Here is a 13,346-nt window from a genome sequence, read left to right on the forward strand (position 1 = left end):
TATTAGTCATAAGTAGGCTTACATTAACACTGCAATGAAGTTACTGTGAAAATTCCCGAGTCGCCACACTCTGGCACCTGTTCGGGTACACTGAGGGAGAATTTAGCATGGCCAATGCACCTAACCAGCACGTCTTTCAGACAGAGGGGAAACCAGAGCATCCGGAGGACACCCACGCTGACATGGGGAGAATGTACAAACTCCGCACAAATAGTGACCCAAGCCGGGAATCGAACCCGGGTGCCTGGCACTGTGAGGCAGCAGTGCCAACCACTGTGCCACATTTTGTGTCGTTTAAATGTTCCACATAACTTCACTGGAGTAACAATCAAACTTCCACATGAAGGAGATTGTACATGTGAGGTGATCTGTTTTAAGGAAGGGCAAGTGCGAGAGAGCGTGCACCAAGGGAATTAGAGAGTTTGTCGATGCAGACAGTCACTAATGATGGAGCATTTAAAATTAGGGATGGCACTTCTGGGCACAGTTCTTGCAGTGCAGTGGGTGGCGTCCCTACCTCTGAGCAGGCAGCTCCATTTTAGAGTCCCACCCTAGCACTTGGATGGCCAAGGAAGGTGTGTTTGTAATGTTGCCTACAGATGGAGTGTCAAACTGCAAAATCCTTCCAATACACACCAATGGCTGGCGGTAAGAGCAGGAGACTCTCCCGGTCATTCACACGATGTAGAGAGCGCCCCTCTGGTGATAGGGAAAAATCACTCAAACGGAAACAGATGAAAGCCTGCCTTGTGTACCACTAGCTGCGGGAAGTGAAACAACAAACAGACACAATGTGCCCACACAATCTTCAGTCAGGTATAGGACATATTCATATTCACAAATAACAACAAAAAATGCAGCCAACAGTTCAGACTACCAGATGCAGCTGTGGGAGACATGTTGGGAGATTGAATAAAAGAGCAATGTAACTTGAGAAGGCAGCTCTAAGAGACAACCACCTGAAACGTTACCTCAGTTTCTCTCCACACAAGGGGCAGAATATCCCCCCCCCAAAAAAAGCTATGTCCGATATTCTCTGGCCATTCCCGCTGCCAGAGAGGATTGAAAATTTGGTGCTAGTGAATCTGGCTGCAAAGCTCTCGGGCACCATTTTGGAAGGGCACCCTCCTTCCTGGCTCCAAAATTGGAAGTCGGTGGCTTGCTTCCCCACCCCCTCCCCGACATGGATCACCAGCAATGGGACATTGGGGCGGCACAGTGGTTAGCATTGCTGCCTCACAGCGCCAGGGACCCGGTTCAATTCCGACCTCGGGTCACTGTCTATGTGGAGTTTATACATTCTCCTCGTGTTTGCGTGGGTTTCCTCCGGGTGTTCCGGTTTCCTCCCACAGTCCAAAAGGTATACGGGTTAGATTGATTTGCCGTGATAAATTGACCCGAGTGTCAGGAGGATGAGCTAGGGAAATGCGTGGGGTTGCGGGAATAGAGCCTGGGTGGGACTGTGGTCGGTACAGACTCGATGGGCCCAATGGCCTCCTTCTGTACTGTAGGGATTCTATGAAAGACGTCAGGGCCTTCCTAATGAGTTTCCAGCACCTGCGGTATTTTGCTTTCGTAAGAAAGTTTTGGTGGAGAGGAAATATACATTAAATGATAAAACTTTATAGGGTTGGAAAAGAAAAGGAGAGATTTAGGAATTCAGACACACAATGATTTTTTTTTTAAAATGAGGCTTCGGTATATCCTTTGTTTGGTGTTTCCTGTCATCCGTGCCTGCTTTCATACTCCATGTCTATTGCAAAATCTAATAATTTCGAGACAAACACACAAAGCACAGTAGTCTCCAGCAGGGATGGATTTTGCAGAATTCCTCAGACAATACATTACTCAGAGAAGTACCTATATTCATACTATCATAACAAAGCACGAGTTATTTACATACAGGCTGGAAATGGAATAAAATAAAGGCACAATAGCCTATACCAAGATACAACAGGGCAAGAGCCAATCAGAAATATTCATAACCGAACAGGATTTTCATGCATTATTTGAAGTGAATTTGACTCCCGTCTCTCGCAGCTAATGCATGGTTTCCACAGAAGTCAGTTTCTTTAAATGTGCACAAGGGATCAGGGGAGGGAGGGGTGGATCGCATAGCAGAATCTGATGCATTTTAAATTCATTTACAATGTGCAGACATCACTAGCGCTACAAGATGCTCTGCTGCAATTTGGCAAGCCTCCTTTGACAGAAGCTTCAATACTTGTGAATTCAACTAGCTAGGAGAACAAGGGCAATGGGCAATGACTTAGAAATACATCACTGAACAAAGAACAAAGAAAATTACAGCACAGGAACAGGCCCTTCGGCCCTCCAAGTGAGCACTGATCATGCTGCCTGACTGAACTAAAATCCTACTCTTCCGGGCACCATATCCCTCTATTCATGTATTTGTCAAGAGCCCCCTTAAAAGTCACTATTGTATCTGCTTCCACTACTTCCACTACACCACCCTCTGTAAAAAAACTCAGCCTCGTACATCTCCTTTAAACCTTGCCCCTCGCACCTTAAACCTGCGCCCGCTAGAAATTGACTCTTCCGCCCTGGGTCAACTTATTGGGCTCTACCCCCAACAGTGGTGTACCTGCAGCATATGGACTGCAGCAGTTCAAGGCTGCGTGGCTCACTGCTATATCTGAAAAGGCAATTAGGGATGGGAGTAGATGTTACCCTTTCCAACGCTACTCATAGACAATTAAAACAATTGATGGGAACATATTTCATACAGTATAATAATGGTTAAACTTCACAAATGTTTGAGTGTCTGCCAGACATTTTAAGACCATAAGACATAGGAGCAGAATTAGGCCACTCGGCCCATTGAGTCTGCTCCACCATTCAATCATGGCTGATATTTTTCTCATCCCCATTCTCCTGCCTTTTCCTCATAACCCCTGATCCCCTTATTAAATCACGAACCTGTCCATCTGTGTCTTAAAGACACTCAATGACCTGGCCTCCACAGCCTTCTGCAGCAAAGAGTTCCACAGATGCACCACTCTCGAGCTGAAGAAATTCCTCCTCATCTGTTTTAAAGGATCATTCTTTTAGTCTGAGGTTATGCTGTCTGGTTCCAGTTTTTCCTACTAGTCGAAACATCCTCTCCACATCCACTCTATCCAGGCCTCGCAGTACCCTGTAAGTTTCAATAAAATCTCCCCCTCATCCTTCCAAACTCCAACGAGTACAGACCCAGGGTCCTCAACTGTTCCTCATACGACAAGCTCTTCATTCCAGGAATCATTGTGAACCTCCTCTGGACCCTTTCCAAGGCTAGCACATCCTTCCTTAGATATGGGGCCCAAAGCTGCTCACAATACTCCAAATGGGGTCTGACCAGAGCCTTATACAGCCTCAGAAGTACATCCCTGCTCTTGCATTCTAGCCCTCTCGACATGAATGCTAACATTGCATTTGCCTGCCTAACTGCCGACTGAACCTGCATGTTAACCTTAAGAGAATCTGGAACAAGGACTCCCAAGTCCTTTTCTGCTTCTGATTTCCTAAACATTTCCCCATTTAGAAAAGTCTATGCCTCCATTCCTCCGTCCAAAGTGCATATCCACATTGTATTCCATCTGCTATTTCTTTGCCCACTCTCCTAACCTGTCCAAGTCCTTCTGCAGCCCCCCTGCTTCATTCAATACTATCTGTCCCTCTACATATCTTTGTATCATCTGGGAGACGCAAGATCGTGATAAGCACAGTCTACACGCAGATCACTTCTGTTCTTTTAAACGGTCACCTGGCTGGATTCTCGGCAGTTGTAAAACATTTTGACAAAGGATCAGTGCCTTCAGGAAAGGAATGTTGTGAGGAGACTCTACCCTTACTGAGGAAGTGCTCAGGTCCCCCTGTGGTGCTTCGTGTATCCACTCCCAGAGATAGCCCACATTGCAGATACTTCCCGTAGTACAAATGCTGATCAGTAAATTTTCCCCAGCCTTTAGCCAAGAAGGGAGAGGATATTTTTTTAAAAAAAATCTTTGGAAAAGGACATGAATGGGATAAAAGCACAAAAGTACAAGAGTTCAGAAAACGCAGTTCAGGGAGTATTATTTTTGGCTAGCAGTTTGGTAAATGTAGACAACAATGGGTTTGACTGCCAATAAAAAACACTCCTAGTCATTTATATGGACAACAGAGAGCACTATCTAATAAGTTGGAAATGTTAATTGAATGCACATGCACAAATGGCCACACCCACTGAACAAATGTTCTGGAAGATAATATGGAAAGTTGGGCGAGGGGCAGTAAAAAGGGGGGCCTCTTGCTCCGAATCGGCCTCTCTCAATCTCTAACAGGAAGAAACAGTGGGAAAATGACCGAGGTTGTTCTAGATCAGTGCGTAGTGTCTAACGCATTGCGCTCAGACTATTATTGTTCACACTGTGAAAAGGAAGTATTTGAATAGCTAATTTATCACAGTGCTAGCTGGACTTACAATACTCCCTGACTCAAATTTCACTGGATTGGGTCATCTCAGATTTAGACTTGTTTGTCCAGATTTTAGACTTTTAACTGTTTTTTCGGCTGGTTGTGCAAGCTAATAACAGTGCTTCTGGAACCTTGAACAAAAGGACAAAGCCAACCTGTTTGATTGCCATCCCACCCAGCATCTTGGATGTGCCGAGAGGGAGCATGAATTAATTACTGTAGGCAAATTTAACACAGGATCAGGCACGGAAAGAAAAAAAATAACGAGGCAAATAGAGGTGGTGCCTTGGTGAGTCATTGCATTGCACCTTGTAGATGGCGCACATTACTGCCACTGTTCACCGCTGACAGAGGGAATAAGTGATCAAGGTCTTAAACAGAAGGATATCCATTTACCAAATTAGGCAGCGGGTGACATTATGATTCGCAACTACATTTTATTCAATCGTGGGACATGGGTGTCACTGGCTGGCCAGCATTTATTGCCCATCCCTAGTTGCCCTGGAGAAGGTAGTGGTGAGCTGCCTCTTGAAGCGTTGCGGTCCACATGCTGTGGGTTGACCCATAATGCTGTTAGGGAGGGAATTCCAGGATTCTGAGCTAGTGACTGCGAAAGAATGGCGATATATTTCCGAGTCAGGATGGAGAGAGGCTTGGAGGGGAATTTGCAGGTGGTGGTGTTCCCATGTATCCGCTGCCCTTGTCCTTCGAGATGGAAGTGGCCGTGTGTTGGGAAGGTGCTGTCTAAGGTGAATTTCTGCAGTGTATCTTGTAGATAGTAGCAGCTGAGTATTGAGCATCAGTGATGGAGGGAGTGGATGTGATGCCAATTAAATGGGCTGCTTTGTCCTGGATGGTGTCAAGTTAGAGTGTTGTTGGAGCTGTACCCATCCAGGCAAGTGGGGAATATTCCATCACACTCCTGACTTGTGCCTTGTAGATAGTGAACAAAGAACAAAGAACAATACAGCACAGGAACAGGCCCTTCGGCCCTCCAAGCCCGCGCCACTCCCCGGTCCAGGATTGAATCCTGAATCCAGGATCCCCGCCCAATTTTCCAGCCTATCTACATACCAATATCCTATCCACCGAGCTGTCCCTCACAGCTACGATGCTTTGTTCATTACAATCTATTAACTCACCCCCACCCCCCCATTCCAGACCATGTGATCTCCAGGGAGAGGCGAAAACCCAGAGTGAAAAACCCCAGGGCCAAATGGGGAAAAAAAAATCTGGGAAATTCCTCTCCAACCCCCTGAGGCGATCGAAACGAGTCCAGGAGATCACAATGGCCCTGATCGGAAAATGCTTCCCAACCCTAGTCATTTCCACTTCCACGAACACCATATGAATTCCCTGCCCCCGAGACAGGTTCCCAACTATCCGCAGTCTCGCTCTGTACTGGCACCAGCAAGATGATCATAGAATGAAGCCTTGAAACGAGAAACAAGGAACAATTAGCCCGCGCCGCTCCCTGGTCCAAACTAGACCACTCTTTTGTATCCCTCCATTCCCACTCCGTTCATATAGCTGTCTAGATAAGTCTTAAACGTTCCCAGTGTGTCCGCCTCCACCACCTTGCCCGGCAACACATTCCAGGCCCCCACGACCCTCTGTGTGAAATATGTCCTTCTGATATCTGTGTTAAACCTCCCCCCCTTCACCTTGAACCTATGACCCCTCGTGAACGTCACCACCGACCCGGGGAAAAGCTTCCCACCGTTCACCCTATCCATGCCTTTCATAATTTTATACACCTCTATTAAGTCTCCCCTCATCCTCCGTCTTTCCAAGGAGAACAACCCCAGTTTCCCCAATCTCTCCTCATAACCAAGCCCCTCCATACCAGGCAACATCCTGGTAAACCTCCTCTGTACTCTCTCCAAAGCCTCCACGTCCTTCTGGTAGTGTGGCGACCAGAACTGGACGCAGTACTCCAAATGCGGCCGAACCAACGTTCTATACATCTGCAACATCAGACCCCAACTTTTATACTCTATGCCCTGTCCTATAAAGGCAAGTGGACTGGCTTTGGGGTGTCAAGTGGTGAGTTACTTGCTGCAGTATTCCTAGCCTATTTATTCTGATATTATAGTTCAGTACAAAACACCAGTTTCCACTTTCCCCTCTATCCACACCCAACTGGGGAAAACCCAGCTCTCAAGTACACAATCTTCAATGAGCATCACCTGATCTCAGTTCACTCTGAAACAGAACATGGTTTTTTCTTCCATTCCTAACAAACAGACAAGGCAGTGGTTGGGTGTCAGCCAGTCAGGTTGTTTTGTCCTGAGTTTCTCGAGTGTGTTGTTGGAGCTGCACTCATCCAGGCAAGTGGAGGGTACTCCATCACACTCCGAACTTGTGTCTTCTCAATGATGGATGGGCTTTAGGAAGTCAGGAGGCGAGTTACTCAGAATTCCTAGCCTCTGATCTGCTCTTGTAGCTACAGCACGCTATGGCCTGGAATGCAATACTTAGAAGGATGCTGCCAACAGCTTTAATAGTAACTTTCAAAAGTGGATTAAATATAATAGTTCAAAAAGGAAAATTATAGGAGGCGGTGGGACCAATTGGATAGTTCTCTCAAAAAGCCAGTATAGGTGAGATAGGCTGAATGGCCTCCTTCTGTGATTTATGATTTGATCAGTGATAGATTGCTGCTTTGTGTACAGGCCAATGTACACTGTATGGTGAATCAGCCTAGTGGATTATTAGGGCTCTAATGAATACTTTTGTCCACTCAGTATTTTTTCCACTTATGCATTTGCAGAATACGCTGACATAATTGGACTCATGACATTTTGAAAGCCCCTTCCTTCAGTTCTAAGCACATTAATAATCCCAGCTAACTGATTAGGAAGAGTAAGGTCACCAAGGGGATGTTATTGACCACAGGGGGAAGAGAGGGAGAGGGCTACAAGGAATAGCAGCCACAACCACTTCACAGCAGAAAGAAATGCCCAAGCAAAAAGGAATTGGATAAGGAATGTCCTTAGGGATGGGATTTACGACCATTTAGAAAGATGCGGATTAATCCGGGATAGTCAGCACTGATTCGTGAAGGGCAAGTCATGCCTCACAAATTTGATTGAATTTTTTGAGGAGGTAACTAAGTGTGTTGATAAAGGTAGGGCAGTTGATGTTATATACATGGATTTTAGTAAGGTGTTTGATAAGGTCCCCCATGGTCGACTTATGATGAAAGTAAGGAGGTGTGGGATAGAGGGAAAGTTGGCCGATTGGATAGGTAACTGGCTATCTGATCGAAGACAGAGGGTGGTGGTGGATGGAACATTTTCGGACTGGAGGCAGGTTGCTAGCGGAGTGCCGCAGGGATCAGTGCTTGGTCCTCTGCTCTTTGTGATTTTTATTAATGACTTAGAGGAGGGGGCTGAAGGGTGGATCAGTAAATTTGCTGATGACACCAAGATTGGTGGAGTAGTGGATGAGGTGGAGGGCTGTTGTAGGCTGCAAAGAGACATAGATAGGATGCAAAGCTGGGCTGAAAAATGGCAAATGGAGTTTAACCCTGATAAATGTGAGGTGATTCATTTTGGTAGGACTAATTTAAATGTGGATTACAGGGTCAAAGGTAGGGTTCTGAAGACTGTGGAGGAACAGAGAGATCTTGGGGTCCATATCCACAGATCTCTGAAGGTTGCCACTCAAGTGGATAGAGCTGTGAAGAAGGCACATAGTGTGTTAGCTTTTATTAACAGGGGGTTGGAGTTTAAGAGCCGTGGGATTATGCTGCAACTGTACAGGACCTTGGTGAGACCACATTTGGAATATTGTGTGCAGTTCTGGTCACCTCACTATAAGAAGGATGTGGAAGCGCTGGAAAGAGTGCAGAGGAGATTTACCAGGATGCTGCCTGGTTTGGAGGGTAGGTCTTATGAGGAAAGGTTGAGGGAGCTAGGACTGTTCTCTCTGGAGCGGAGGAGGTTGAGGGGAGACTGAATAGAGGTTTATAAAATGATGAAGGGGATAGATAGAGTGAACGTTCAAAGACTATTTCCTCGGGTGGATGGAGCTATTACAAGGGGGCATAACTATAGGGTTCATGGTGGGAGATATAGGAAGGATATCAGAGGTAGGTTCTTTACGCAGAGAGTGGTTGGGGTGTGGAATGGACTGCCTGCAGTGATAGTGGAGTCAGACACTTTAGGAACATTTAAGCGGTTATTGGATAGGCACATGGAGCACACCAGGATGATAGGGAGTGGGATAGCTTGATCTTGGTTTCAGATAAAGCTTGGCACAACATCGTGGGCCGAAGGGCCTGTTCTGTGCTGTACTGTTCTATGTTCTATGTATAAATAGAGAACATTGGCTGAATTATGAGGAGGGATGGGGGAATGGGACTAGTTAAACTGACTGGAAAACTCAGATGGGAAAAGCTAGCTTCAATAAGGGTTTATAGAATGTGTTCAGAATGGTTTCTTAGAACAGGACATTGTAGAGCCAACCAGAGAACAGGCTATACCAAACCTGGTAGTGTGCAATGAGATAGGATTCATTGATAACCTCATTGTGGAGGTACCCCTAGGTAGCATTGATCATAATGATTAAATTTTACATTCAGTTTAAGGGAGGGAGGAAAGGGCCCAAGACTAACATTTTAAACTTAAATAAGGGTAATTATGAGGGCATGAAATCAGAGCTAGCCAACTAGTAAATTAGGTTAAAGAACAAAGAACAGTACAGCACAGGAACACACCTTTCAGCCCTCCAAGCCTGTGCCAATCATAATGCCGGTCTAAACTAAAACCGTATGCACTTACGGAGTCCATATCCTTCCATTCCCATCCTATTCATGCATTCATCTAGATGCCCCTTAAATGCTGCTATCGTACCTGCTCCCACCACCTCCCTGGACTGCAGGTTCCAGACATTCACCACCCTCGTGTGTAAAAAAAAAACTTGCCTCGCACATCTCCTCTAAACTTTTCCCCATGCACCCGAAACCTATGTCCCCTAGTATTTGATTTTTCTACCCGAGGAAAGAGCATCTGACTATCCACTCTGTCCATGCCACTCAATCTTGTAAACCTCTATCAATTCGCCCCTCAACTTCTGTCGTTCCAGTGAGAACAAACCGAGTTTATCCAACCTCTCCTCATAGCTAATACCCTCCAGACCAGGCAACATCCTGGTAAACCTCTTCTGTATCCTCTCCAAAGCATCTCCGTCCTTCTGGTTTTGTGTGGTGACCAGAATTGTACATAATTTAAAAAAAAAAATACTTTTCCAATTCAATCAAATCAAATCCAATTCAGAGTCTCAACAAGTTGAGACATTTCAGATCCAGGCTGACAAGACAGGGCAAGCGACCAAACCACCCTGTCCTGGGCCTGATCTACATGAGCCAAGCTGATTGGAGAAGGGGGAGGTTCCTCCTCCAAGACTTGAGCTCATTTGCATCTTAGCCAAAAGGCCGAGATGCCGCTTTTAAAAATTGCTTCATATGAAACATATGAAGCTTCAGTGTAACCTAATGACCTCAACCAAGTGCAGCAGATCCATACTACACTTGATCTTAGCCAAAAGGCCGAATTCCAAATGAAGCCATGCCAAGGTTCAGTACAGATGCAGCATGACCTGTAAATAGGATGGGTCAGGAGAGATGCAGTGGTAGACATTTAAGGGGATATTTCAAAATACACAGAATAGATACATTACAATGAAGAAAGGAAAATTCAAAAAGGGAACGATTTACCATTAATAGTTGAAGGTAGGTCACCTAGACCTTCTCAAGGGCAGCTAGGGATGGGCAATCAATGCTGGCCCAGTCAGCAACACCCACATGCAATAAATGAATAATAAATGAGGATAGTATCAAACTTAAAAGAAAAGGCATATCATTGCACAAGCATGGATGGTTGGTCAGAAGATTGTATTCATCTTTTAGTCATTCTTTGATTTTATTTATATTCTGTCCAGAGGGGGAAAGTTAGAGTATAAGAGAAAGTTACCTTATAAAACAGATAGCGAGTGTTTCTATAGTTATTTTGAAAGAAAATAGTTGAAGTGAGTGTTACCAGATTATAAAAACTGAGTCTGGGAAATTAATAGAAAATGATAAGATGACGGATGAATTGAACAGGTATTTTCAATCGACGTTCATTATAGAGGATACAAGTAACGCCCCAGAAATAGCTGTAAAAATCAGGAAATGGGAGGCAGGGAGGAACTCAAAAATTAAAAATGACTAGAAAATTGCTGCTGAGCAAATTGTTGGAGCTACAGCCACTCAAGTCCACGGGTCCTAAAGGACTTCAACTAGAATCTTGAAAGAGGGGGCTAGATAAATAGTTGCTGCATTGGTTTTAATTTCCCAAAATTCCCTAGATTTGGGGAAGGTTCAATTAGACTGGAAATTAGCAAATGTCACTTCTTTATTCAAAAAAGGGGAGGGAGGCAGAAAGCAGGAGACGACAGGTCAGTTAGCTTAGGGAAAATGTTAGAAGCTATTATTAAAGACATTATGGCAGGGCACTTGGAAAATTAAGGTTACAAAATTCAAGGTAATCAGGCAGAGTCAACATGGTTTTGTGAAAGGCAACTAATGTTTAACCAATTTTTTGGAGTTCCTTGAAGTAGTAACATGCTGTGGATAAAAACTAATGGATGCACTGCATTTAGATCTCCAGTAAGCATTTGATAAGGTGCCACATCAAAGATTATTGTGGAAAATAAAAGCTCATGGTGTAGCAGGGGTAACAGAGTGGGCATAAATGAGTCTTTTCTGGTTGGCAAGATATAACAAGTTATATGGCACAGGGATCAGTGCTGGAGCCTTAACCTTTGGCAATTTATATTAATTATTTGGGTGAAGGGACCAAAGGTATAATTGTTAAGTTTGTTCATGACACAGGTCAGAAAGTAAGTTGCGAAGAGGACAAAAGGAGGCTACAGAGGGATACATAGGTAGGGCGAGTGGCAAAGATCTGGCAAATGTAGTATAATGTGGGAAAATGTGAAATTGTTCATTTAGTGGGAAGAATAAAAAAGCATATGATTAAATGGTAAAGAGATTTCACAGCTCCAAGATTCAGATGGATCTGGGTGTCCTAGTGCATGAATCAAAGGTGGCTGGTATACAGATACAGCACGTAATTAGGAAAGCTAATAGAATGTTCTTATTTATTGCAAAAGGAATGGAATACAAAAGTTGGGAGGTTATGCTTCAGTTGTATAGGGCACTTGTGGGACCACATTTGGAGTATTGTCTACAGTAGTGGTCACCTTATTTAAGGCGAGATTGAAATGTGTTGGAAGAAGTTCAGAGGTTTACCAGCCTAATACCTGGAACGGGCCAGTGTTAAGAGAAAGGTTGGAGAGGCTAGGCTTGTGTCTGCTGAGTTTAGAAGAGCAAGAGGCGACTCAATTGAAACATCTTTGATCCTGAGGGATCTTGAAAGGGTGGCTGTGGAGAGGATATTTCCTCTTGTGGGAAAATTGAGAACTAGGAGTCGCTGCTCAAGGTACAAGGGGTCAGCCATTTAAGATTTGATTTATTATTGTCACATGTATTAGTATACAGTGAAAAGTATTGTTTCTTGCGCACTATACAGACAAAGCATACCATTCATAGCAAAAGAAAGGAGAGAGTGCAGAATGTAGTGTTTCAGTCATAGCTCGGGTGTGGAGAAAGATCAACTCAGTGCGAGGTAGGTCCATTCAACAGTCCAATGGCCGCAGGGAAGAAGCTGTTCTCGAGTCAGTTGGTAAGTGTCCTCAGATTTTGTATCCTTTTCCTGACAGAAGAAGGTGGAAGAGAGAATGTCCAGGGTGTGTGGGGTCCTTAATTATGCTGGCTGCTTTTCTGAGGCAGCAGGAAATGTAGATAGAGTCAATGGATGGGAGGCTAATTTGACTGATGGACTGGCTTCGTTCACGAGCCTTTGTAGTTTCTTGTGGTCTTGGACAGAGCAGGAGCCATACCAAGCTGTGATACAACCAGAAAGAATGCTTCCTATAATGCATCTGTAAAAGTTGGAGAGAGTTGTCACAGACGAGCCAAACTTCCTTAGTCTTCTGAGAAAGTAGAGGCTTTGGTGGGCTTTCTTAACTATTGCATCGGCATGGTTAAGAAAGCCCACCAACGACAGAGGAGGAGGAGAATTTGTTTTCCTCTCAGACGGCCATGAGTCTTTGGAACAGGAAAAATAGTCTTTGAATGGGTGGCATGGTGACACAGTGGTTACCATTGCTGCCTCACAGCTCCAGGGACATAGGCTCAATTCCTGGCTTGGGTCACTGTGTGGAGTTTGAATGTTCTCCCCGTGTCTGCGTGGGTTTCCTCCAGGTCCTCCAGTTTCCTCCCACAGTTCAAAGGTGTGCGGGTTTGGTGCATTGGCCATGCTAAATTGCCCCTTAGTGTCCCGGGATGCATAGGTTAGAGGGATTAGTGGGGTAAAATGTGTGAGGTTACGGGGAGAAGACCACGGTGGGATTGTTGTCGGTGCAGACTCGATGGGCTGAATGGCCTCCTTGTGCACTGTACGGTTTCTATGAGTATTTAAAGGCAGAGGTCGGTAGATTCTCGATACACAAGAGTTGGGGTGGGAAGGGCGGTGGTGTAATATCAGGGGTAGGCAGGAATGTGGAGCTGAGGTTACAATTAGGATCAGCCAATATCTTACTGAGAGGCGGAGCAGGCTATGTTTGTATGTTCTGGAAGACAGCTAACCCAGAAACAGGCTGAATGGCCTCTTTCTGCATAGTAACCTTTGTAGGGTTCCATTTGAAAACCTTTTTTGGCAGCCACCTGATCAACAAAACAACAATTTTATGAAAGCATCAGCAAGGGATCATCACTTGTTTGATTTTCCATACATAGTGATGAAAAATAACCCTGTCATCTTGGCTGGCTGCCTGCA

At 44.9% G+C, this 13,346-nt stretch overlaps 1 protein-coding gene across 4 annotated transcripts in view; it reads right to left on the minus strand.

The window, feature by feature from the left end:
• The window catches only part of LOC144503506 (glycophorin-C-like), a 79,406-nt gene that overhangs the window by 12,756 nt on the left and 53,304 nt on the right, over nt 1-13,346 (minus strand). The window lies entirely within an intron of this gene.

Source organism: Mustelus asterias, chromosome 14 (assembly GCF_964213995.1).
Source record: "Mustelus asterias chromosome 14, sMusAst1.hap1.1, whole genome shotgun sequence".
Taxonomy (NCBI): domain Eukaryota; kingdom Metazoa; phylum Chordata; class Chondrichthyes; order Carcharhiniformes; family Triakidae; genus Mustelus; species Mustelus asterias.